General features: G+C 43.2%; 1 protein-coding gene across 5 annotated transcripts in view; it reads left to right on the forward strand.

Annotated features, from left to right (window-relative positions):
* The window catches only part of LOC119517569 (NADPH--cytochrome P450 reductase), a 71,855-nt gene that overhangs the window by 10,089 nt on the left and 36,096 nt on the right, over positions 1–25,670 (forward strand). Inside the window, exon 1 of one of the 5 annotated variants that reach the window (XM_037814399.1) lies at positions 75–171. The exons of 2 other annotated variants lie outside the window; for them this stretch is intronic. The gene's annotated coding sequence lies outside the window, so the exon portion shown is untranslated. Of the gene's footprint in view, positions 1–74; positions 172–626; positions 1,181–18,779; positions 18,850–25,670 lie in introns of those variants that run through there. 2 more of the 5 variants (XM_037814396.1, XM_037814400.1) reach the window with 2 other exon arrangements.

Genomic DNA, 25,670 nt, shown 5'->3' on the forward strand with positions numbered 1-25,670 from the left:
CGTACCAAGAGCAGAGATTCGCAGGGGGGGAGAGAGGGAGGCCAGCCTCGGAGCGCGCGCGCGCGCGGCCACGCTCCCACCCCCGCGGGCGGAGCGGGCGGTGGTAGCGCCTCAGTGGTGCGGGCCTGCGTCCGGCTCAGGTGCCCGAGAGAGCAGCCCCGGCCGCCCGCGGTGAGTGAACGTGATCGCCGGCGCGGGGTTGGCGAGATCGAGGTGCCGGGGTGGGGCGGACACCGGGACTCCCGGGCCGGGCGCCCTCTCTCCGCCTCGGCCGCCCTGGTCCTGAGCGCTGGAGGCGGGCTTTCGGGCCGCGTCGCTTCCCTCGGGGCTAGCACGGAAGCCGACCCTTCTCCGGGTGGCCCTTGCTCTCACGCTGGCCCTTCGGGACGGCAGGAGGGTCATCGTTTCCACTGCCGGGGCCGAGGGCGTCCGGCAGGTCCTTGGGGGCCGCGGGTCCGGTCTCGGTGTCAGAGGGGTCGGGCTCCAGTCCCTGCGCCGCCACCCTCCGGCTGAGCCACTTTTCCGTTCCGAGCCTCAGTTTCCCCGGCTGAACGATGCGCCTGGTGGGGCAGAAAATTACTGGAGGTAATCATGTAGGAGGCACTCGATGAATGCGGATAGAACCGTAATGTGAGCCTGCTGCTCAGGTGGGCTCAGATCGAGGGCTCAGGGATCCAAAAAGCCGGCCGCATTCCTCGGGCAGGCGCCTGGGCGGCCGCTGCGACGCTCCCTTGCCCGGCCCTGCTGGGCAGCCGCCGTGGTTCCCCTGGCATGTGGGAGTAGCTGGATAAGAGGTCGAGGTCTCCCGGGCGGCGGGGCTTGGGGGAACCAGATTTCAGCTTTTTGCTTTTCCGTTCTCAAGCCAAGTCACCATTGTGCAAGTTGATGGTCAATACTGAGGGATATGGGTCCATTTCAGTGACAGTGGCCACCCCCACTCTTATACCCATAAAGCTCCCTTCCCAGCCAGGGCATTGTGCTTGCACAAAGGGAGACTGGACTGGAGTGGGTGGTCCCGGGTTGGAATCTTCGCTCCTTTGACCCTCTGTTTCCTCCTCAGTAGCACAGGTACTGTACACCACAGCCTACAGCCTACCTGCTGCCCCCACAAGGCTGAGGTTCTGAAGATCAAAAGAGAGGGTCTTTTAGAGTGACACTGAGAACGGTAACGCTGCTGCCTGTAAGTTAAGAACTTATCTAGCCTCTCTGAGATTCGTTGTCCTCACTATAGGATGCTGTAATTCTTTGTTCCCTCCTGTTCTTGGAAAAGGCAGCGGTTCATTAACCACTCATTAAGTTCAACCTACACAAATCCCCTTTGAGTGGTTGTGGCTTTGGGTTGAGTAGGAAAACAGTCCAAAAAAGCCCAGTTAGTAAAGCAGTGAACCCAGAAGGCATCCACATTATTTTATTTGTGTCCCTCTTATTTTCCTTTTGAAAGACTGGCCAACTCTTGAGCCTCTCATGACTTTTGGACCATCATATATGGGAAATGGTTTCACTGGGCAGACAGCTTAATTGTCTAAAGTGTCCAGAATGGGTCTGCGCTTCAGAGGATGGAATATTAGCCTTCAGTTGTGTTGTGTTGTTGAAAACTTCAGAGTAGTCATAACAGCTCTCCAAAATTCTTCACCTCTAGCACTTGAAAAAATAATCAGTCGGTTTGAAATAAAACTGACCCAAGGGCTGTACTTTGGCACCTGTAAACAGCAGCATCTACTGCCGCCAACACCCTTGGGTCATCTGAGTTTGCAAACAGTCACAGGGGGTGTCAGCTGAAAAACCTGAGATGTAAACTCCTGCCACCGACTTGGGGTTGATCTTCTCTTAACCCCTTGAAAATCAGGATCTCAGTTAGATACGTCCATGTATACCTTGGAGATAGAATATTTGAAAGCAAAACTGCTTGGGAAATCTAGCATATCTACTTGTTAAACTTATAGGACAGCTAATAAGAATTTGGCTTTTAAGGAGTTTTTTTTTCTAATGCAAGCTTATAGAATTATAGGACCTTCCATGATTGCAGAGAGGCCAGCAGCAGGTTGCTAGCAGAGCACTGGGTTGAGAGGCAGTGACCCTGAATTCAAGCTCTGGTTCTGGCACTCTTTGTCTTTTGACAAGTCACCCCAGATCCCTAGACCTCAGCTTAGAGCTTGGGGATTTGACTTTGTTAAAGATCAGATTCATTTAAATTTTTTTTTTTAATATTCATTTTATTGAGATATATTCACATACCACACAGTCATATAAAACAAATCATACATTTGATTGTTCACAGTACTGTTACATAGTTGTACATTCATCACCAAAATCAATCCCCAACACCCTCATTACCACACGCACAAAAATAACCAGAATAATAATTAAAGTGAAAAAGTGTGCTTCAGGTTTTAAAGCAGGGAAGGATAGTGAGGCATTTGCCTTGGGCCCCAAATTTAAGGGGCACCAAAAAACTCAGGAAATAGTATTTGAATGCAAGGTTTTAAAAAATCAAAAGTAATGCACAAAGTCCATGGTGAACAAAATATCAAAATTTCAAATACAGATAACATTGGTAATGGTGCCATGCCAAGCCATTTAAGAGCATGATGCAAAGGTAGAATATCAACAATACTAATTTTTTTTTTTAGAGATAACAGTAAAAATAATGTTTATTGTTTATTTTCTGATTACAACACAAATATATGCTCCTTGAATAAAATTTGGAAAACATATAAAAGTTTCAATGAGAAAAAGTAAAAATTACATATAACCCAACTTTTTAAAGTAACCAAATTTCTTATTATATTTCACTGAGTTTTTTTTATCTTCATTTTATTGAGATATAGTCACATACCACGCAGTCATACAAAACAAATCGTACTTTCGATTGTTTACAGTACCATTACATAGTTGTACATTCATCACCTAAATCAATCCTTGACACCTTCATTAGCACACACACAAAAATAACAAGAATAATAATTAGAGTGAAAAAGAGCAATTGAAGTAAAAAAGAACACTGGGTACCTTTGTCTGTTTGTTTCCTTCCCCTATTTTTCTACTCATCCATCCATAAACTAGACAAAGTGGAGTGTGGTCCTTATGGCTTTCCCAATCCCATTGTCACCCCTCATAAGCTACATTTTTATACAGCTGTCTTCGAGATTCATGGGTTCTGGGTTGTAGTTTGATAGTTTCAGGTATCCACCACCAGCTACCCCAATTCTTTGGAACCTAAAAAGGGTTGTCTAAAGTGTGCGTAACAGTGCCCACCAGAGTGACCTCTCGGCTCCTTTTGGACTCTCTCTGCCACTGAAGCTTATTTCATTTCCTTTCACATCCCCCCTTTGGTCAAGAAGATGTTCTCCGTCCCACGATGCCGGGTCTACATTCCTCCCCGGGAGTCATATTCCACGTTGCCAGGGAGATTCACTCCCCTGGGTGTCTGATCCCACGTAGGGGGGAGGGCAGTGATTTCACCTTTCAAGTTGGCTTAGCCAGAGAGAGAGGGCCACATCTGAGCAACAAAGAGGCATTCGGGAGGAGGCTCTTAGGCACAACCATAGGGAGGCCTAGCCTCTCCTTTGCAGCAACCGTCTTCCCAAGGGTAAAACTTATGGTAGAGGGCTCAACCCATCAAACCACCAGTCCCCTATGTCTGTGGTCATGTTAGCAACCATCGAGGTGGGGTAGGCGAATACCCCTGCATTCTCCACAGGCTCCTCAAGGGGGTACTACATCTTTTTTTTTTCCTTGTTTTTCTTTTTTTTTTTTTTTAACTTTCCCTTCTTTTTTAAATCAACTGTATGAAAAAAAAGTTAAAAAGAAAACAAACATACAATAAAAGAACATTTCAAAGAGACCATAACAAGGGAGTAAGAAAAAGACAACTAACCTAAGATAAGCTTAACTTCTAACATGTTCATTTAAATTTTAAAATTAGAAGAAAGCGAAGTGGAGAAGTGTCTATTTTCTTTTTGTAAAAATATTTTTTCTGCTTACAAAAATATTAAGAAAAACTATAATAAACTGTTAAAGGAAAATGCAATATAGACAGTGAAAGTCCTTCGTAACCTTAAACTGAGACAAAATTGCCATTAGTGGTGTGTAGTGTATAATATCCAGATGTTTTGCTTTTCATATCACAACATTTCTATTTAAATATTTATTATTTATAATTATTTTCAGTTATTTAGATTTTTAACATATCTAAGATGATACTAGTCTTACTGAAGCTTGCTTTTTGTTACTTAACTTGGATGTCTTATAGCTTTCTGTTTCACAATGTGAAGATCTACCTCATTGTTTTTTTTTTAAACCTCATTCTTTTTAAAAATTGCAGAGTATTCCAGTAACCAGTATCATTGAAGACAGTTTGTGTCATTTCCAGCTTTTTGCTATTAATGAACTCTGCTGCGGTGAGGGGGCTTCTGTGTTTAAGTCTTGGTTCAGGCACCCGAGAGAGAACTCTGATGGTGAGGAAGGCAAACATAAAAATAAGCAATGAAGGCAGAGGGTGCTGAGTTCATTCTTGAGAAAATGCATGTAAGCTGCATGTTATTCCTGCCCAGCCTGGCAGGTGCTACTGTAATAGTGTGCTGGTGAACACTCTAGAGGGGGCTGCCTTTATGGAGAATAGTCAGGCCAGGCTCCACAGAAGAGGTGACATTTGGGTTGGGTCTTGGAGGATGGTTAGGAGTTCTTGGAGCCCACAAAGACATATTACCTCTGGGGTGTAGAGGGTGCCGGGTGCATGAGGCTGAGCAGCAGATGTGGGGGTCTCTAAAGGTCCTTGTGAGCCCTGCTAAGTGATGGGAAGGCTTTTAAATAGGGCTAGCACAGAACAGTGTTTTCTTGTATTGAGCATTCAGACTTTCTAACTGCCACGTGTCCTTCTGTCTGGGTGAATTAGCAATCATTTGGGAGTCTTAACTGCACCTAAATTTATAACCATGCTGTTTTAGAGCACTGCATCTTAGAAGTAATTTTCTTCTCTAACCCTTCCCACGTGAGACGTTTACATCAGTTGTGTACCTGTTGGGATTAGCGTGTGTGTGTGTGTGTGTGTGTGTGTGTGAGAAGGTGGTGGAGGTGTCCCATGGGGCAAAATGTGTTTCTTGGCAAGCTGGTGGTTCCTGTTGGTTGGATCCAATGGAGCCAAACTCCCTAGCCACCAGTGTGCCTGATGCTGTTGGTGTGGCAACTCGTTAATGCTTGGCTACATTGTGAATAGAGCACTTGGAGGACCTGGTGCTTCCTTTTGGGGGTTTATAGAGAAAATTACTGATGTGGAGGGCTTATTTTACTTCTAAAGAGGTGACTTGGGTCGGGGTAGACTACGATATGAACCAAGAATTGTCCTTTAATTGGGGTGCTGGAATAGCGAATCTTCCCAATCTGCTTTGAGACAATCACACACATCCCTTCCCAGAAAATCATGTTTCGAGGCTAAATTAGAATTTAAAGATGGGCCAAGCTGTGGCACTGTCAGCTGGAGCCTGTTCTCAGAGAACTCAAGTCTTCAGGAGCTATATGGTGCCAGGACAATGGAATGGAAGAAGTTGGCCTTGTCCACCTGGCTGTGATAACAAGAAGGAGGGTGGACGCTGTGGGGTGTGTCTTGTAATGTGGAACTCGCGTAACTTACTTCTAGGTGAAATTTGTGAAACGTGTTTAGTCTTTTTGTTGTTGTTGTTATTATCTCCCTGGTTTTATCTTGGGTACTTTTTCCTGTGGCCCTTCCCATCCTACCCTGATTGCAGAGCTCAGCCTTCCACATCAGCTCCTGCTTTGGTGCTTATGCAAGTGCCCGTAGAGCGTGGTGATCTTGCGATACTTTGATCCTTGCGAGTGTACCTCGTCATTGCGTTGGGTCTGTACAAAGGTTGCAGGACTGTGTAGGGACACATGAACTCATGGTGACCTTCCCTGAATGAAGATGAGATGACTCCATATCTATAGGTCACTCCGGGTCGGTTTTCAGCTCTACAAACTGGGATGGTGGTTCCTGAATACACAGGAGAAGGTATTAGCCAATTATGCCTAGATTCTTTCAGGGGTGGGGTAGGTTGAGATGCATTCCAGTCGTTGGAAAGTTTTCTGTCAGGGATTTGTGGTCTTGTGGAGAAGAGCGTTTAGTGGTTTTTGGGTAAGGGTTTTAGAACCCTTGCGGTTAATGAAACCACACCATAATACGTGGGCGTTAGACACAGTCCGTTCTGTAATGTAATTTGCAAACTCCATAAGGGCATTTAGCAACACCTACCTGAAGCATCCCCCAGCAAGGGTTCCAGCCTGATCAGTGCCCTCATCACCCTCCTGGCCCTGAAGCTCCTAAGCACAAGACACCATTGCCTTTTGCCTCTTCTTCATTCCGGGTCTTTTTCTACCACCACGTCCTGTCAGTTTTTAGTCTTTCAATCTCTTCCTACTCTCAGTGGAGCCCCTTGTCATTTCCTGCTGCACCAGCCCCCTAAGTGGCCTCCCTGAGTCGGTAAGGTAATTCCTCCCTACTCCCCATCGCACCCCAAGATCGGTCCGTGGTACCATGGTGAGATCGTCTTTAAGCCCTGCTTTTTTTTTTTTTTTTTTTTTTTTTAAATTCAGTTTTATTGAAATACATTCACATACCATACAATCATCCATGGTATACAATCCACTGTCCACAGTATGATAACATAGTTATGCGTTCATCACCACAATCTATCTCTGAACATTTTCCTTACATCAGAAAGAACCAGAACAAGAATAAAAAATAAAAGTGAAGAAAGAACACCCAAATCATGCCCCCATCCCATCCCATTTGTCCTTTAGTTTTTATCCCCATTCTTCCACTCATCCATACACTAGCTAAAGGGGGTGTGATCCACAGGGTCTTCACAATCACACTGTCACCCCTTGTAATCTACATTATTATATAATTGTCTTCAGGAGTCCAGACTGCTGGGTTGGAGTTTGGTAGTTTCAGGTATTTACTTCTAGCTATTCCAATACATTAAAGCCTAAGAGGTGTTATCTATATAGTGCATAAGAATGTCCACCAGAGTGACCTCTCGACTCCATTTGGAATCTCTCAGCCACTGAAACTATTTCGTCTCATTTTGCGTCCCCCTTTAAGCCCTGCTTTTATCACCCTTCCTTCACATAAGAAATTATGATGCCTCTCACCATCTTATTGTTTTGAGTTTTATTTCTTCTCTCTTGACTTCCTTAATGGATATGAATATTCCATAAAGGATATGGAAGTGACTTATAATAAAGTCTAATTCTACTTCTCCTTGATGGCAGTATGGTTGGAATAGAATGAATTCGTGAGAACAGGGAACGTCTCTGTTGTTGACATGTAAGTTTGTTGCATAAGAACAGTGCCAGGCGTAAGGTGAGCTCTCGATAAATATTGAATGGATGAATAAATGAATGAGTGACTACGGCTTCCTTTTTTTTTTTTTTTTTTCTTTTTTTTTGAGTAAGCAGGTAGAAAGTTTATTAAGAACACATGTAAGAGGACTTGCGGGCACACTCACAAGAAACAAGAGCTGAGAGGCAAGAGGCCCCAGCACTGTGGGGGCAATCTGCTTTTATAGGTTTTTGTTCCTTTTGTAATTTTTATTAACTATTTTACTTCCCTCCCCTTTTTTTCATCCTCAGTTGATACTTGGTCATGGATGACTCACTCAGGTGGGGTACGTTGCCCCCAGGTGCTGTTTATTGCTATTCTAAGAGATGTCTTTCTCATGGCCTGACTGCTTGGAATTTGCCCTTTGCTTATCAGCCAGCCACTGCCCTAAGTTAACCCTGCCTCAGTTTCCCCCTTGGGGATTTCTAGCTCCCTTAATCTTAAGGGAATCTGGGCTGATGGTCTGTCTTCTGTAGCTGCTTCAAGCTGTCAGTGGGTTGCAGGCCCTACTTATGGGAGCAGGAAGTCTCTGGCTGTAGTATTGACGGTGGCTGGTTCGGCCCTTCAGCCAAATACCTGCAGGAGTGTAGCCTCTGGTGAGGTGAAGTTTGTTGTGAAAGACTTCTAATCTGGAAGAAACAAACTGGGTGAGAAATTGCATACACAGTCTGAACAGCAGGAGGAGCAAGATGGAGCTCGGGATATTCTTTAGTTTTTAGGAACACTTGGTTGGGACCTGGCACACTGGGGCAGTTTGCAATAACTGCTGTTAGAGACAGAGCCGGGAGTTCTCAGAAAGCAGCGCTGGTTCTGTGCAAATGCTCCCACAGACATTTGGGCCAGTGTAGCACCACGAAGTGTGGGCAGATGGCTCTGGTCTAGGAGATCTGTTCCTTCAGTCATTTAGCAAACATCTAGTGAGCACCTGTGTCATGCTGAGCCCGACGCACACAAGGGGCACCAAGATGAAAGTCAGCCCTCGCCAGACACAGCCTCTACCATATCCATGCCATCCCCAGGGAGTACTGAATGTTGTGCAGTGCTGTCACCCGATGGTGCTGCCAGCATGTGAAACTGCAAAATGAACCCCAGGTCATTAAATGAAGCAGCCTCTGTCACTGCCTTGTTCTAGAAAAGTTTTTAAGGGCCAGCAGATGGATGGTTCCAGCTAGACTGGGTTTGAATCCTGGTTCTACCACTTGTCAGTTCCCTGGCTTTGCTTCATTCTGTCAATGTGTTGGGTTACATTAATTGATTTTCTTGTGCTGACCCACCCTTGTGTACCTGGGATAAATCCCACTTGGTCATGGTGGATAATTCTTTTAATGTGCTATTAGAGGCAGTTTGCTAGTATTTCGTTGAGGATTTTTGCATCTATGTTTATGAGGGATATTGCGCTAGGTCCCTGACTTTGGACAAGAGATTTTAGCCTCTGTGATAACTACAACGCCATTATCTCAGGGTTGTTATAAGGATTAAATGGAATACTAGAATATCATAGCGTGAGTCCTTAATACACGTTAATTGTTATAACAATTAGTATTTATTTAGAAAAAGTAAATAGATGAGGAGTCACGGCAAATAGAAAATGAGAGGGAGAGAACCTATGGATAAGGGTAGTATTGAGCTGCCAGAGGCTCTGCAGATTTGGTTCAGTTTCCTGATGTCCAGAGCAAAGAGGAGAAGACATTCTTAGACAATTTACTCTGTCCACTATTAAGAAATCAGGAATGAGGAGTTACTGCCAATGGGAATGGGATTTCATTCTGGGGTGATGAATATGTTCTGGAATTAGTGGTGATGGTTGCACAACTGTATGAATATACTAAAAACCACCGAACTGTACACTTTAAGATGTGGAATTTTATGGCACATGAGTTATATCTCAATAAAAAAATCAGGTTTATAGGTGATGAGCTTTTTTTTTTTTGCAATTTTATTGAGATATAACCACATAACATACAAAGTGTACAATCAGTGTTTCACAGTATCGTCATATAGTTGTGCTTTATTACCACAAACTTTGAACATTTTCATTACTCCAAAAAATAAAATAAAAATGAAAATAAAAAAGAACATCCCAAAATCCCATTCCCCTCCTCCTCCCATTGTTCATTTACTTTTTTTAATACAGTTTAATTGAGATATATTCACACACCCTACAGTCATCCACAGTGTACAATGAATTATTCAAAGCACCATCATACGGTTGTGCATTCATCACCAGAATCAATTTTTCAACCTCTTCCTTACTCCAAAATAAAAATAAAAGCAAAAAAGAACCCCTAACTCTTTCCATCCCCTCCATCCCACCCTATTCTTCATCTAATTTTAGTCCCTATTTTTCTACTCATCTCTCCATGTGCTAGATAAGGGGAGTGCGAGCCACAAGGTTTTCACAGTCACACAGTGGTGATGAGTCCTTGAGTAACCAGACTCCCACCAGTTCTGCCACTGGCTGTCCTTCACCTTCAGCAAGTCCTGTACACATGCAGCAGACACATTTGCTGCTCACTCTGTGTGCTGCCCACATTTCTTAGCCCTCTTGAAGTTCATTTCGGCTGATGGGCTGTGCAAGGAAGAGATGTGTGTGACTTCTGGACTGAAGCACGTAAGAGCTGGGGCTGGGTCCTCCAACCATCTATCTGGAAGTCATACATTGGGATGGTGGAGTCATGAGAAAAAAGCTTCCTGAGTCACCTCCGGGAGGTTGGGAGCCCAGGAGAGTCACCTTCCCTGCAGTGGACTTGGCATAGTTATGCATCAGCCTCACAGGGTCAGGGTCAGGCACCCAGAGCCTTTTCCCACCTTTTCCCAGTGCTGCGGCCTGGAGAAATGTACCCCCCAGCCCCTCCTGCAGGCTGCACCCCTTGCCACAGCAGATGTCTTTTCCAACAGGGAGCCCCAACAGATGCAGTGGAGCAGCGGTTCCCGTAACCCAAGCTTGTCCCAGTTGGCTGCAGCCAAGCGTGCAGCTCTCTGGGCAGTGTCTGCGAGATGGAGCATTATCTGAGTACCCGATGTGACCTCCTGTCCTTACCCCGAGTAATGGGCATTATTATCAGACCAGCACCAAAGGATTTTGTTTTACGAGAGAACCTGGTCGGGACAATAAAAAGTTCTATTCAGCTCATGGCTTGGTGCTGATGGGCAGTCTTGTAAAGGGTTTAATAATTGTGGATGCTTTTATAGAAACCGCAAGACATTCCTCTGTGACAGAAGCAAAGATAGTCTAATTATTACAAATTTATTTATGTTGTTGTGAGTTTTTAGTAACTGCACTCACCAGATTCTAGAACTTAAAAACATGGCCTGAATACACAGCCGCAGATCACCTAGATGACCATCCTTTAAACGTATGGCAATGACCCAATGTCGGAATGAAATGCAAGCAAAGCTGGGGGGTGTCCAAACAATGCCATCGAGCTGATCCCGTGACAAAATCTGGACTGTCTAGGGAAGAAGAGGATGCGCACATCTTCCATCAGTGTTACTGCTTCCTGTCAGCTTGTGGCAAGAGCTGGTCTGAAGCTGCTTTTTGGACAGAGCAATGCCCTGCCCCAGACCCGCTGTGTGTGTGCAGCTGCTGCCCAGACCCCTGATGTGGCCGCCCGGTCCTCGCTGCCCTGGTTGAAACGCAACAGGAGAACCACCTGGGACCACCATGAGCCGGGCGTGTGCCACCCCCTTCCTTGTGTGTGTGTGTGTAGCACGTGATAGGGTTGCAACAGGACATGGTCAGAGAGGGTCTTGCTGGGTCCTTCAGTCTCCCTCCGCCAGTTGCTATCAGTGGGACCTTAGAGAGTGTGCTTGGCCCTTAGGTCTCTGAATCTGCGCCTGTGAAATAACATTTCTCTAAGCAGGCAGGAAACCCAGCGCTGTAGCTGGCCAGGCAGGCTTTCTCGCTTCTACAATTCTGAAGGCTTGTTTTTTGGGAGGCAGAGGTATTAACCCTTGTTCCTTAGCATTTTTGAGAAATCCAGGTCCTCAGATGTTTATTCATCACTTGTTAGCGATACAAAGATGAATAGGGCATAAGTCTGCTGCTGGGCAGCTCATAATTGGGTGAGGAAGTAGACAGGGAAGCAGGTGACTCTGATCCCAGTGCCATAACTGGGTGTGAGTGTGAGATAGGAGGGGAGGCTTCATGGAGGAGGTGGCACGAGTTAATCCTTGAAAATCCTTGAAGGTGGAGCTTTGATGGCTCAGAAGGGGAAGAACATTTTGGGGAGGGAGAACAGTAAAGCAAAAACAGGCAGGATGGTGTAAAGTGTGTCTGGGAAGCTGGTAAGAAGGGCTCACAATAAAGATGCAGCTGGGTTCTTGTTTTTTTAACTTTTTACTTTTTACCAATTTTAAACTTAGAGAAAAGTTGCAAAAATGGTACAGAGTTTCTTTATATCTCTTACCCTGCTTCTCCTAATGTTAATCTCTTACAAAATCCTAATACAATTCTCAAGAACAGGAAATCAACATTAGTACAAGATTATTAATTAAACCAGAGGTTGACAGCTTTTTCTGCAAAGGGCCAGAGAGTAAGTATTTTAGGTTTTTGGCCCCTATGGTGTCTGTTGCAACTACTCAGTGCTTTTGTTTTAGCAAGAAGACAACCGCAGACAATTTGTAAGTGAATGAGCTTGGCTGTCTTCCGGGAAAACTTAATTTACGAACTCCGCACAGGCTTGGTCAGCAGGCCTGAACCAAACTACATCTCTTGTGTGAATTTCACTAGTTTTTTCTGTTCTTGTCCAGTTTTTTCTTTTCCAGGATCCTATTTAGGTTCCCACATTCTTTTTTTTTTTTCTTTTAAATTTGAAATAATTTTAGAATTACAGAAGAATTGCAAAAAATAGTATAGAGTTCCTATACTCCCTTCTCCTGATTTTAACTAACGTCTTATCTAACCATCTAAAAATTATTAAAACCAAGAAATTAACCTTAGTACGATACTATTAACTGTATGTCTTAGTTTGCCAGGCTGCTCTGTCAAATACCACACAGTGGATTGGCTTGAATAACAGGAATTTATTGGCTCACAGTTTTGAGGCTGGAAGTCAGAAATCAGGATCCCAGGAATGCTTGCTTTCTCCCCAGAGATCTGTGGCGTTCTAGTCCTGGCTGCCAGCAATCTTTGGGGTTTCTTATTTCTGTCTCCCATCACATGGCCATGCCCTCTCCTTTTTCTTTCAGGGTCCCGCTGACTTCTCCCCTTGGCCTTCTCCTTATAAGGCCTCCACTAATCCAGACTGAGACCCCATCATTCAGTTGGGCCACACTTTCTAAGATGGCATCTTCAAGAGGTCCTGTTTATGATGGGTTTACCCCCCCCCCCAGGAATGCAGATTAAGGTTAAGAACATGTGTTTATTGGGGTACAGAATTCAACCTACCACATTATACCAGAGAATTAAAATGGATTCCACCAGTTTTTCCACTGCTGTCCCTTTTCTGTTCCAGGATCCTACCCAGGACCCCCCCTGGCATTTGGCTGCCACATCTTCTCAGACAGTTCCTTCGTTTTTCCTGGTCTTTCATAAACTTGAGACTTCTGAAGAAGATTGGTCAGTTATTTTGTAGATTGTCCTTCAGTTTGGATTTGTCTGACGTTTCCTTGTGACTGGCCTGGGGTTATGCATTTGTGGCAAGAACACCACAGAAACGGTGTGTTCTTAGTGCCTCATATCCAGGGGTTCCAGATGTCATCAATAAGTCTTTTTACTAATGAGGTTTACCCTGATCTCTTGATTAGGTTGCTGTCTGCCAGGTTTCTCCACAGTCAAGTCACTATTTTGCCCTCTGTAGTTAATAAGTATCTGGGGACAGACCTTGAGACTATGCGAATCCTGTTTCTCCCAGGAATTTTGCCCACTAATTTTAGCACATGCATGGTGGGTCTTATTTGCAACAGTTACTACTGCAGTATTGGTCTAATGGCAGTTCTCTATTTCCCTCTTTCCTTTCTACATTTATTGATTGGAATTCCACTGTGAGAAAGAGCTGCTCCTCTCTCCTGTTTATTTATTTATTCAATTATTTATTTATATCTGTATGGATGGGAGGATATTTATTTTATTCTATGGTTAAAATCCAATACCTCTCTAGCAATGAACAATCCTGAAAGGAGATTAAGAAAACAATTCCATTTAAAATAGCATCAAAAAAAAGAAAATATGTAGGAATAAATTTAACCATAGAGATGAAAGACTTGTACACAGAAAACTTCAAAACATTGTTGAAAGAAATTAAAGACCTGAATAAATGGAAAGACGTCCTATGTTCCTGGATTGGAAGACTTAATATTGTTAAGATGGCAATACTCCCCCGAAGTGAGCTGTACATTCAACATAGTCCCTACCAAAATCCCAACAGCCTTATTTGTGGAAATGGAAAAGCTGATCCTAAAATTCATATCAGATTGCAAGGGACTCGAAAGAGCCAAAACAATCTTGAAAAAGAAGAACAAAGTTGGAGGACTTACACTTTCTAATTTCAAAACTTATTACAAAGCTACTGTAATCAAAACAGTGTGGTCTTGGCATAAGGGTAGAAGCATTGATTAATGCAATAGAATTGAGAGTCCAGAAATAAACCCATATATCTACTGTCAGTTGATTTTTGACAAGGGTGCCAAGGCCATTCAATGGGAAAAGAATAGTCTTTCAAAACAAATGCTGCCTGGACAACTGGCTATTCTCATGCAAAAGAATGACTTTGTATCCCTACCTCACATTATATACAAAAGTTAACTTGAAGTGGATCAAAGACATACATGTAAGAGCTAAAACTATGGAACTTTGAGAAGATAACATAGGAATAAATCTTCATTTGACAATAGGTTTTTAGATGTGACACCAAAAGCACAAGCCACCAAAGAAAAATAGATATATTGGACTTCATCAAAATTAACAACCCTTGGGCATCAAAGCACACTAAGAAGAGAGTGAAAAGATAACCCACAGACTTGGGGAAAATATTTTCAAATCATGTATGTGATAAGAGTCTAACATCCAGAATGTATAAAGAACTCTTACACCTCAGCAACAAAAAGATTTCTTAAATGGGCAAGGGACTTGAATAGACATTTCTCCAAAGAAAATATACAAACAGAGACAACAGACACATGAAAAGATATTCAGCATTATTACCCACTAGGGAAATGCAAATCAAAACCAAAATGAGATGCCACTTCACCTGCAGTAGGATGGCCTTTATAAGAAAAATGGAAATAAGTTTTGGTGAGGATGTGGAGAAATTGGAAGCCTTGTGCATTGCTGGTGGAACTGTAAAATGGTACAACCACTGTGGGAAATAATTTGGCTGTTCCTCAAAAAGGTAAACATACAATTACCATAGGTTCTAGTTTGCTAATGCTGCCCTTTTGCAAAACACCAGAAATGGATTAGCTTTTATAAAAGAGGTTTATTTGGTTACACAGTTACAGTCTTAAGGCCATAAAATGTCCAAGGTAAGTCATCAACAATCAGGTACCTTCACTGGAGGATGGCCAATGGCAACCGGAAAACCTCTGTTAGTTGGGAAGGCACGTGGCTCCAAGTTCTGGTTTCAAATTGGCTTTCTCCCAGGACATTCCTCGCTAGGCCACAGCTCCTCCTCAAAATGAGACTCTCCGTTGCTCTTGGGGCATTTGTCCTCTCTTGGCTTCTCCGGAGCAAGAGCCTGCTTTCAATACCTGTCTTCAAACTGTCTCTCATCTGCAGCTCCTCTCTCAGCTCCTGTGCATTCTTCAAACTGTCCCTCTTACCTGTAGCAAGCTCGCTCCTTCTGCCTGAGCTTACATAGTGCTCTAGTAAACTAATCAAGGCTCATGCTGAGTGGGCGGGGCCACAGTTCAATGGAAATTATCCAGTGAAAGATCTTGCCCATGGATGAGTGATCACATCTCCACAGAAACATCCACTCAAAAGTCTCCAACCCAATCATCACCAATACATTTCCTGCCCACACAAGACTGCATCAAATATAATGGCGTTTTGGGAGACACAATACATCCAAACCAGCACACCATATGACCTGACAAATCCACTCTTAGGTACATACCCAAAAGAGTTAAAAAGAGGCTTTCAAACAAAAGGTAAAGAATGTTCACAGCAGCATTATTCTTAATAGCCCAAAAGTGGAAACAACGCAGATGTCCATCAACTAATAAATTAACAAAATGTGGTATAGCCAAACAATGGAATATTATGCATCTATGAAAAGGAATGAAGTTCTGATACGTGCTACCACATGAATGAACCTTGAAAACATTAAGTGAAAGAAGGCAGGCACAAAAGGTTACACATCGTATGATTCTTTTAATATGAAATGTCTAGAAAACAGTCAAATCTATAGAGACAGAAAGCAGATTAATGTTTGCCAAAGAATAGGAAGGGTGGGGAGACTGGGGAGTGATTACTTTATGGGTATGGGGTGTTCTTCTGCAGTGTCCATACAGTTTGGAAACTAGAGAGAGGTGGTGGTTGCACAACATTGTAAATGCACTAAATGCCACTGTTTTGTATACTTTGAAATGGTTATATGAATTTATGTTATGTGAATTTCGCAAACCACCCACCCACAATAAGATACTGCTATACACCCACCAAGATGGGCTAAAATATTTATTTTTAGCCATAGGCATATATTGTTTGCATAATCTATTAAACATTTAAGAGTTACAGTCTGGACAAAAGCACCTACAAAATCGCTTGTATGTCATAGAATTGGAGCTCTTGGATAGATTGAACTAAATGATCAGTAATAAGTCTTCTTCTCAGGTTAATTGCCTTGCTGAAATTCAGAGAGTTAATGACTTTTGGGTTAGAACAATTAGCTGGTTAAAATGGTAAATTTTATGTTATGTGTATTTTACCACAATCAAAAAATAACCTCGGAGACAAAATATCCCCTCCAATCCAATATTATCGTTTTTTGTTTAGTTACTTGAATTTTTCTAGCTTTAGCCATGAGGAACGCCTTCAAATTGGCACCTGTTTTCTTTCAACAATTCCATCTTTCTGAGCATTTCCTTAATTTGCAGCACCACAAGATTTTCCAGGCTCATCTTTTCAGTTTCCGTGCCCCCAACCCTGGAAACTCAACCATTTCTCCAAGGAGCCCTGGTTTCTTTTATTGGAGAAAGATCTGTGTGCTAGGTAACACTGCTTTTATATATATATAGTCAAATATATGATATATGCATAGAAGTGATAACTTTCCAAGTGCAATTTAATACATAGAGAGCAAGTTTCCAAGAATATTATAGGTTACAGTTCCACAGTTTCAGTGATTTCGTTATTATGAAATATAATATATATACAAAAAGGTAATATCTTTCAAAGTATGATTTAACAAGTGGCTATATAGGAATTCCAAAGTTGCTTTGAGTTATAGTACCATAGTTTCAGTTATTTCCTTATTGTGAAATATAACATATATACAAAAAGGTATAGCTTATTGATGATGATGATTCTCCATTTTAGACAGGAAAGTGGCTGAGGGAGGTTGAGATTCACCCAAAGTTACTCAACTATAAGTGGCAGAGCAAAATTTGAACTAGTTTTTCTTTTTAATGCTGTGGGTTTATTTCTGGACTTTCAATTCTATTCCATTAATCTACGCTTCTACCCTTATGCCAAGACCACACTGTTTTGATTACAGTAGCTTTGTAATAAGTTTTGAGATTAGAAAGTATAAGTCCTTCAACTTTGTTCTTCTTTTTCAAGATTGTTTTGGCTCTTTGGGGTCCCTTGCAATTTGATATGAATTTGTATGTTCAGTTCTCCCATCTCCCTGTCAACTGCCATTCCATGGCCCCATCTATCAGGAAGCCCTTTCCAGCCACTTTGGCTCATGGAAGACTCACCCAACTCTGGGCTAGTACTCTCCATCTGTACTGATCATTTTGGAACGGAAGTAAATGTTTGCCTGGCCTCTTTCTCCCAGAAGGGCAGAGGACATTCCGTGGGACTTAGTTTGTCTACCCCCCTCACCTAGCTGGTTGCGGTGCTGGGCCCATGGCATACACCAAGGATGTAGAAGACGGCTGCTCTTGATGTGAATGGAGCGTTCCTTCTTGAGGCACTTTTACTTTAGACAGTCAACTTCAACATCACCATCAATATTCCTTCAATACTTTGCAGAATATTTCTGTAAGCATCGCTTGTGCAAAAGGCAAACAAGGATTAATAGCCCTTCCTGTTGATTAAGGCTTGGCAAGAAGGTAGTGGTAAAACCAATACCCAAAGCTGGTTCTTTGAACGCTCCCCTGAGTCCCAGGAGTTTCACCGTGACCCTCTGCCTCAGTTTTTGTACTTACACTGCTTTGTAATCAAATGGGCTACCCAGAAACAAAGAGGGATGGGCTGATTTTGTTCCCCTTGATGCATGGGTCCTCCTCTGTGAAACCGTTTCTAGCTAGGAAAATCATGATTTTAGTAGGATTTCAAATAGTATTTTTTGGAAAGTAACCTTGGTTTCCTTTGATATAGCTGAAATGCAGGCATTCCAGAGTAAACAGATGATAGAAAAGCAGTTACTCCCTTTCTTTAGAGGACACTAAATTGGGCATATGTGAAAATTTTGGCATAATACTGTCCTTGTGAAGGAATAAATAGAGGATAGGGAGGTTTTTGTTTGCTTGCTTGCTTTGTTTTGTTTTCCTACCAGAATGGTTTGGAACAAGTGCAGGCTACTTTTTCCAGACCAAACAGTTGAGTTTGGATAAAGGTGCCATCATTTTTCCACTCTAGCTAGGTGAAAGTTTGCAAGACTGGGCAAACATTGTCTACTGATGGTCAAAAAATTGGGGCAGAGTGCTTGTGGGATTTGGCAGGAGTTCAAAGTCTTCACCTATGTGTTCTGAAGGACTAGAAGGGCTGTTGTGACTTTTAGAGTCATCTCACACTGCCTGAGCACCTCTTCTCTGCCCTTCTCCATGCATTGTTCTTTAGCCCTAACAGAAGTTTGGGGGGTGAGGGGTGGGGGGTTCGTATGGCATCAGCTCTGAAGTGACCTGACTGAGACATAGATTGAGGCTAGATCTATGATAGACATAGATCTAGCTTCCCATGCTTCCTGTTAGCCAGGGGGTCCGTGGTTGAGGGAGGGGCGATGGACCCTCTAGTTCCAGCTCAGCCTGGGGCAAATCTGTGCAAAACCTGGTAGTTCAGTTGCCTGAAAGGCAGGACTGCACAGACTTCGAGGGCTCCGGCCCTCACACTGCAGATCCTTACTTTCACCTCAGAACAGGCTGGCTTTTGCCAGAGCTTTACAAGGCAACTATTTCTCTAAACTCTTAAGGCAATGCAGGAACTTTGGAGGAGGATGGGGTCCCCTAGATTGGCCTCTAGGGAGCTGAGCTGAAGTATTCTGCCATTTCTCTGCGTTCTCCTAGCTCGAGCACCCGTCGGATAAGACACAAACCAAAGTAACAGTTAACAAGACTTTCTTGAAGCAGCTGTCACTTATCAGGTAATAATCCCTTGAGGAAAGTAGTAGTATCCCCATTTTATAGATGAAGAAACTGAGGCTCAGCAATTAAGATTCAGGGTTGCGTATGTGTAAATGTTGTGTTGACTCAAGCAGTTTAAACATGTGATCTGTTGCTGGCAAACACAAGCCGTGCGTAAATGGTTATTGAAATGTGCTTTCCCAGGACTTGGATTCTTACTTTCCATGTGACCTGCCTTCAGACTCTCCACTCCAGCCCTCACGGGGAGGAGGGCTCGAGGGCACTTAGAGCAGGTCCCTCCTGGCAGCTGGAGGTGGGGCCTAGGGGGAAGGCGTGTGTCCTCACGCTGGCGTGTTTATGACCTGGGGTCAGCACCTCCCACCGCACACCTTTCCCACTTGTCAGAAAGAATGTCTTGTACTGGGAAATGTCCCCGTCACCGAGAGGGCCTGTCTGGCCTGCACTTCTGTCCCTCTGGTTTCCTCTCTTTGTGCTTCCTTCTTGCCTGCAGGTGTCATGGCCGCCGTCGAGTCCTTACTGCTTCCGGCGTTTAGTTTTACTCCATTTTCCCACACAGGCCTCTGTGAGCTTAGTGCCCTGTGGGGCCCGCTCCCCTCTCCAGGGCAGCAGTGTGTCTTGCAGAGGGAGAACTGTAGAGAAATGTGGAAAACAAATTGCCTTTTGAAAAATAATTTGACAGAAAGTCAAGTTAAAAATAGCGAATCCGTTTGATTCAAAGCACAACATTGTGAAAGTAATTAACAGCACTGAATTATATATTTGAATGTCATTAAAAGGAGAAATTTTAGGTTGTATGTATATTACAAGAATAAAAATTAAAAAAAAAAATTAACTTAAACAGCGAACCCTAATGTAAACCATGGACTATTAATAGTACGTTATAATACTAGTCTTTCATCAATGTACCAAACGTAAGGTATTGTTCTAGTTTGCTAATGCTGCCAGAATGCAAAACACCAGAAATGGATTGGCTTTTATAAAGGGGGTTTATTTGGTCACACAGTTACAGTCTTAAGGCCATAAAGTGTCCAATGTAACACATCAGCAGTCGGGTACCTTCACTGGAGGATGGCCAATGGTGTCCGGAAAACCTCTGTTAGCTGGGAAGGCACGTGGCTGGCGTCTGCTCCAAAGTTCTGGTTTCAAAATGGCTTTCTCCCAGGACATTCCTCTCTAGGCTGCACTTCCTCAAAAAGGTCACTCTTAGTTGCACTTGATGCTTTCTTCAAAGTTTCCCTCTTGGCTGTAGCAAGCGCTTCAAAACGTCACTCACAGCTGCACTGCGTTCCCTCTGCCCCTCAGCTCATTTATATGGCTCACCCATTCAGGGTGGGCCACACCTCCATGGAAATATCTCATCAGAGTTATCACCTACAGTTGGGTGGGGCACATTCCATGGAAACTCTCAAAGAATTCCAATCTAATCAGCACTAAAATGTCTGCTCCACAAGATTGCATCAAAGATAATGGCATTTGGGGGACATAATACATTCAAACTGGCACAGGTATTAATAATAGAGGAGAGAATTCTGTTTTCTGCATGATTTTTCTGTAAACCTACAACTTCTCCAATAAATAATTTTAAAGTTTTTTTTCTAAGATAGATTCAGAAACTGTATCCTAAAGAAATAATCAGAGGTGCACAAAGATTAATGTTGCAAAGATGTTAATCTTTATGTTTTTATGGTATTATTTAATAGTGAAAATATCCAGTTAATGGCTTAGTATTCATAGGCTGGACTAACAGTTCAAAGAATTTTTGAATCCCCTTCACCCATTTTCTCCAAATGTTAGTATGTTCCCACATTCGCTCTATCATTCTCTATGTATGTATATCTACATGTTTAAATATTATTTTTCCTGAACTGCTTGAGAATAAGTTGCAGATATGATGCTCCTTTACCCCTAAGTACTTCAGTGTGTGTTTTCTAAACACAAGGGCATTTTCGTATATAACCGTAGTATAACGATCAACACCAGGAAATTAACATTGATATACCAAATTGTCTAGTCCTAGAGTTTATTCAGATTTTGCCACTAATGGCTTTTATAGTAAAAGAAAATACTTTTTCTTTTTTCTTGGTCCAAGATCACACGTTGCATTTCATGGTAACCACTCTTAACTTTCCTTTGATCTGGGACAGTTACTTAGTCTTTGTCTTTCATGATCTTGACATTTTTCAAAAAGGCCATTTGAATACCAGCTCCCACTCAACTAGAATGGCTACTATTAAAAGAATAGAAAATAGCAAGGGCTGGAGAGGATGTGGAGAAATAGGCACCCTTGTCCATTGTTGTTGGGAATGTAAAATGATACACCCACTGTGGAAAACATTGACGTGGCAATCCCACTTCTAAGTATGTACCCAAAAGAATTGAAAGCGGGGACTGGAACAGACATTTGCACACCAGTGTTCCTAACAGCATTATTCACAATAGCCAAGTGGTGGAAGCAACCCCTAGGTCCACCAAGAGATGAATGGTTAAACAAAGAGACACACAATGGAATATTATGCAGCTGTAAAAAGGAATGGAGTTCTGATCCATGCGACAACATGGATGAGCCTTGAGGGCATTATGCTGAGTGAAATAAGCCAGACACAAAGGGACAAATACTGTATGATCTCACTTACGTGAAATACGCAGAATAAGCTTATGCATGAAGTCAGAATACAGCTCACCAGGGGCCAAATGGGGGAGAGGAATGGGATGTTAATGTTTAATTGGTGTGGAGATTCTGATGGGAGTGATGGAAAAGTTTTGGCTGTGCTTGATGGGGATGGAGGCACAACTTTGTGTATGTAATTAGCACCACTGAACTGTATATTCAAAAAGGAAAAAAAGGGGAATTTTTAGGTTGTGTAAGTCACCACACATGCATACGCACACACACACACAAACCCATGGAACTGTACAACATGATGAAAAAGAAACTGTGCACTAAAATTAAGAGCATAATTATAATAATATTGTTTCATGAATTGGAACAAAGGTACCACACTAATGCAAAATGTTGATAATAGGGAAAACTGCATGTGAGAAGGGGTATATGGGAACACTACTTCTGCATGATGTTTCTGTAAACCTACAACTGTTCTAATAAAAATTAAAAAAAAAAAAAATCTCCTTGTAAAAGCTAAAAACCCAGCTCTGTTAAGCAGACTGTTCTTGGGACCTGTTTTTTAACTGAAAGCATACTTATCCCCTCCTGCCTTTCTCAGAAGTTCCTGTTTCTCCACGTCTTTCTTGAGTTCTTGGAATAAGCCATCGATCATGTTTCTCTGTGTCCATTGTCTGCCTTCTCTTTTTGTAGCTCTTGTATAACACGAACAAGAGTTCTTGTGTAACTAGAACTCTGGTGTGTGTGTGTGTGTGTGTGTGTGTGTGTGTTTCGAAGGGTGGGAGAAGATCCGGAATCAGTATTAACTCAGGTCGGGGTCCTGGATTTTTCCCCTGTCATTGCCACTGATTAGCCAACTCAGTTTAATGAACTTTAATTTGGTCACTCTGTGTCCCAGGCCCCTGGGGTGGCAGGCACTTTCTCTGTCCTCAAGCCCAGATTACCCGGCCACGGCTCAAACCCCTTCTATTTTGCTGCCAGTGGTCAAGTGGCTGTTGACACATCTCCTGGGATGGGGACCCACAGCTCACGTCAGCTCATTCTATTTTCAGGCACATCTGAAAATGCATAAATCTGTCCCCCATTACCAGGCCCTACTTCTGCTCTCTGGGGCCTCTCTTCTTTCAGTTTTCTGATTACCCAAAGAAGGGATTGGCTGCCCCTGAATCTTCTTTTCTTTAGGGTAAACCTCTCCAGTTCCTTTACTGTTTCTCATGTGGTGTGTTTGGGGACCCCTCCATCCTGGGTAGTCTTTCTGATTATGTTCCAGCCTGTCTTTGATGCTAAGTGTAGAGCCCAGTTGTAAATCTCCTAATGACCTCTTAGTGCACATCAGCATTTGAGAGGCTGTATTGGCTTCAGCCCATCCCATTCCCATTTCTGTAAAAGGAGAGTAGCACGTTCTGTGCTGCAGGTGTGCAGTGACAGGTAAATGCCCTGAAAGTGCCATGTGAACTGTAACAGGCCTGGCATTGGGGGGGGGGGGTTGTTCTGGTTGCCTCTGTGTGTCTTTACCAGACACCCCTTATTCTTGCAGATTCATTAGAGGCAGAAGCAGACTTCAAAACCGGTGTGCTCCAAATTTGAATAAACTAAGGCAATCCTCTGGCCTTTCTGTGTTTCTCTTTTCTGTATTTTTTATTCAAGATGAGTCAAGGCAAAAGGGGTGGTCAGGAGGATGAGCCAGTAGGAACTCTTGTGAAGTATTTTGTACCCATAAATTGCACTGTGCTAACTTTTAATGTAATAGTATTACTAAATTATATCCACAGAATGTCCTGGGGCATGTTGCAAAGGGTTTAGGGGAGCTATGGGTTTACTCTACTAGGAGTTTGGACAGGGTGGCCAAGGCCCCAGAGATGCTGATAGAAACAAGTGTGCATGGCTCTCCATGAAACCAGCTGCAGTTCTCGTGTCAGCCCCTTTGGGGCTTTGTCAGCTGCATTTGTGCTGAGTGATGCTAGCTCATCTTCTGCCTGCTTCTCGCCGAGTCATGCTTTCACAGACCAGCTTCCTGCTTTAGTGGCTGCCTTTCCTCTTTTCCATCATTACAGCAGACATGATGCAACTCATGTGTCTCCACATCACACCTGGTAGCCCTGTTATATGGGGGAAAGGCAGTTAGCCTGGGGGATATCTGGCATCTTTTGTGGTGTGTTGGCTCTGAGAATATTCTCCAGGATTCCTTCGTCAAGGATCCTTGACTGTTGATATTGTGGGTACAGGTGCCATTGTACTTGGGTCTCCTTCTGCTTGCCAGGGTCACCTCCATAAGGCACATTCCTAATCACACCACACCTTCACTTGGTCATCATTAGCTGCCCAGTCCAAAGACCTTAGACTGCATACAGGGCTCCTGGCCCTTCTCACATGGTGGTGAGTTCCTTAGGTTATCTTTTTGTCTCATATATCCTGGACCAGGTGCTAGAGAAGTCACTAACCTGGAAATGCCAGCATGCAGACGGGAAAAAAAAAGCCTGCTCTCCCTAACAACAAGGCCAGGAAAACAGCAACCTAGCAAGACGAAAAACTTTCAGATGATAATTGCCTTATTCCCATTCCAGCCAAATATCTTGGAATAACTGAACCCCCCCCCCCCCACACACACACACACACAACACCACCACCAGGGTAGTGACAGAGAAGGCTGAGTGGGGAGCTTGGACTTTCACCCCCACCCAGTGGTAACAAGCTCCTTCCTCCTTGTGGTATCACTGGAGACCACTGGGAGAGCCTGGACTTTTGTCACTACCACCCTAAGGTGTTGGTGGGAGCCATGGAGGGAGAGGTAGAGAGACATCCATCCTGTCCCAGACAGAGTGTGTTGACTGAGACCTGGTAGGGAGCAGCAGTAATGAGGCACCCCCACTTTGGGGTAACAGCAGAGGCCGAACGAGGAACCTGAGCTTCTACTACCACTTGGCAGCAGTGAGTTAGCACCACCCGCCCCAAAAGTAAGGTGACAGAGGAGACCTGCTAATTCAGGAGATTTAAATTACATCCAGAGTCTTGTAATGTAATGCCTACAGTGTCCAGGATACAGTAAAATATCATCATGCCTGGAATAGCTAGAAGTAAATACCTGAAACTACCAAACTCCAACCCAGCAGTCTGGACCCCTGAAGACAATTATATAATAATGTAGATTACAAGGGGTGACAGTGTGATTGTGAAGACCTTGTGGATCACACCCCCTTTATCTAGTGTATGGATGAGTAGAAAAATGGGGATAAAACTAAAGGACAAATGGGGTGGGATGGGGGGATGATTTGGGTGTTCTTTTTTCACTTTTATTTTTTATTCTTGTTCTGGTTCTTTCTGATGTAAGGAAAAGGTTCAGAGATAGATTGTGGTGATGAACGCATAACTATGTTATCATACTGTGGACAGTGGATTGTATACCATGGATGATTGTATGGTGTGTGAATGTATTTCAATAAAACTGAATTTAATAAAAAAAAAAAAATCATCATTCCAAGAATCCGGAAGATATCAACTTGAGTGAGAGAAGACAGTCAATAGATGCCAACATCAAGATGATATAGATGTTGGGATTATACAAGATATGTAAGATCTAAAGAAGAACTAAATTTTGGAACTGAAAAATACAGTAGCCAAAATAAAAACTCAATGGATGGGCTCCACAGCAGAATGGAGAGGACAGAGGAAAGAATCAGTGAACTTGAAGATAGAACAACAGAGAGGAAATAGATCGGAAAAAAATGAACAGAGACTCGGGGACTTGTGGAACTAATAAAAGATCTAACATTCGTGTCATAGGAGTCCTTGGAGGAGAGGAGAAAGAGGGTGGAGTTGAAAAATTTTTCAAAGAAATAATGGCTGAAAATTTCCCAAATTTGACAAAAGCTGTAAACCTGCAGATACAAAAAGCTGAATGAATCCCAAACAGGATAAACCCAAAGAAATCCACACCAAAAATGTCATGGCTTGGGTGATAAATTTTATGGACACTGTAGCTATAGAGGAATCTGTTCAAGTTGCTGTTCTGGGCACTGCTCAGCCTCTGTAGGTTGAGCTATTGGGAAAGAGTAGGGCTTGTTTCCTGGAGGATTTTCCCTCTTCTTGAAGCCATTAGGCCTCAACAGAGGTTTGTGAACCTCAGCTGACCCTGTTCCCCCTGCAGCTTGGGGGATAGATGCCAGATCCTTGTCTCAGCTGCTGCGAGTTGACAGTGACTGT

This window comes from Choloepus didactylus, chromosome 21, assembly GCF_015220235.1.
Source record: "Choloepus didactylus isolate mChoDid1 chromosome 21, mChoDid1.pri, whole genome shotgun sequence".
NCBI classification, from domain to species: Eukaryota; Metazoa; Chordata; class Mammalia; order Pilosa; family Megalonychidae; genus Choloepus; species Choloepus didactylus.